The sequence below is a fragment of the Opisthorchis viverrini genome (genome assembly GCF_000715545.1).
Source record: "Opisthorchis viverrini unplaced genomic scaffold opera_v5_584, whole genome shotgun sequence".
Classification (NCBI taxonomy): Eukaryota; Metazoa; Platyhelminthes; class Trematoda; order Opisthorchiida; family Opisthorchiidae; genus Opisthorchis; species Opisthorchis viverrini.
Genome location: NW_008752242.1, coordinates 174,592 through 176,892, shown reverse-complemented (window position 1 = coordinate 176,892; position 2,301 = coordinate 174,592).

Below are 2,301 nucleotides of genomic sequence, written 5' to 3'. Positions count from 1 at the left end.
CAGCTAAAGCTCTGATACGTGTCGACCGATGGATTATGTGTTAGGGTGGGTGACCAAGTGTTGGGCCAATGGACAACCTAAATGGATTAGCGTTCAGCTTGATGTCTAGTTCCCCTGGTTCGATTCACGTGCTGATCTCTGTCGAACGTCGTCTGCACCTTCCGCCCGTCGAATCGGAACCGTGAGTGCTTGTGTCAGGCATCGTCACAAAATTGAACTGGCACACATGAATGCACCCAGGCTCATCAGATCATATAAACATACAGAATTTGGGTTTACTATTTCTTACGAATCAGAGTCCATCGCGAAAATGTGTGCGGGGACGAATTCAGTGAGATACAAGTAGGGCTACACAGTGGACACTAAGCGTTGTGAAAAAGCGCTGGTTCAGAATAGCGCATATGTTGACCTCGTTAATTCTGAGAGTCTCGATTCACGCATCCCTCTACCTCACAAAACTGCTGTTGGATAAAATCATAGGGCGTTGGAAAGATTGTTCAAACCAAACACCCAATACGATATTTCATTACGCAATGTCACAATATCAGATTACACATAATTTGCACTTTTAGCTGATTTCAACCCAAATAGTGCAGTTGCTTCTGAGGATCCATGTGCATTGTAGCTGCCTCGTGAATTTTTCATCCGCTCAGGTAGCGGGATGCCAGGGGCAACAATATTGTGCTTACATTACTTGTGACCACGTTAAAGTAGTTGGATTCTATTCTGCCACGGAAATCCTCTCTTGCCCTGTATTTGAGTACGGTTGTGCAAGCAACGCAATCCGTCAAGACAAATCGGAATGTAAGTGGAGGGATTCGCAGAGCAGAGTGCGCAGTGGATTGGAAAACTATGGTCCACATATTTTTATCCGGATGCATTTATGCCAATAATCTTGAACCCATTTGCCGGATCGGTGCAGCAGATGATTAGCTGTCAGTCCAGCATTGAGATATGTTCTACCGCACGTACCATGCAGAAGTCGGCGTAAGGCAACCAAAAAATACCTGGAAAGATGAGCGACTATTAGGAAACCACCAAACAGTTGCAATTTTCGAACCATTAATAGGAGCCATATGATCGACAAACTAAGTTAAACTATTCATTTTGTTCAGCATATTTTGATTGAAAATAAGAGATGAGCGATAGGAAACCACCAAACAGTTGCAATTTTCGAACCATTAATAGGAGCCATATGATCGACAAACTAAGTTAAACTATTCATTCATTTCAGCATATTTTGATTGAAAATAAGCACGGCAGTCGGGAGCACATTGATCGTGCAAAATATACAGAACAATACTACCCAGGCATACACAGCCTGAGATTTGTTGTCCCAGGTTTCATTCAGGCACCGGTGGCCACGTAGGCTTGTGTTCTCCAGAAGGATCCAGCTTGTCACAGTTATGGTTATGCTTTCTTATGTCAGTGAACTTCATGCATGTACCAGGCGTGTGTTTTGTTTAGATGGCCCACAGAATAGATGAGGATGACATGACATTCATCAAACCATCATCCGGATTTGGACAATCTGCATCGCCGGTCTTCGAATAGTGTCGAGTCATCGGCACTTCCATTAGCGAATTCAGCATACGGTTGAAACTAGCAAATTTTGCACAATCACAGTTTCAGCCAATCATTCATGCTTTTGGGCGATCATGTAAAGGATTTCGATCCGCGTTTTTTGCGTAACACGATAACAACATGGTCGATGAAGCATCCTCATTTTGCACTCTGCCGATGCGACCACCTCAGCCCAGACTACTCAGTCAGCTTGTAGCCGAAGAATCTCACAGATTGTTCCCGCTTATTTACACTTGGCCCACGTGGATCTCATCTGCTCGATGCTTTTCCCCAACTTGTTGTTCTGACTTTACAGAGATTAAGTGATAAGTTCACGGCAAATCCATACCGTTCACCTGGATCGATTGAAACGACTCATCCGTCACGACGAAATTTTTAACAGGGCAATACTTCCTCCTCATTTGGATGATAATCCGTGGAAAGAAGCCCCAACACCCGCTTGGGCACTTCTGACAAAGACACCAATGCCCAGTAGGTTTAATTATATACTCATCGTTCAGCAGCTAGAAATTCAGACGAATAATGAATAAGGTCACGAGTATGGTGCAAGGGGTATACGAGTAGATATTGTAACATTCTGTGCGGGCCCAGTTCTTCCATAACCATCTCTGTAGACAACAAATGCGTGAATTAAACTGATTGGATTGGTGCTACTAAACCGGTGGTTACCATTAGATGGATATTCTCAGTGCACACTTGGGTGGGTACTTCCTACTT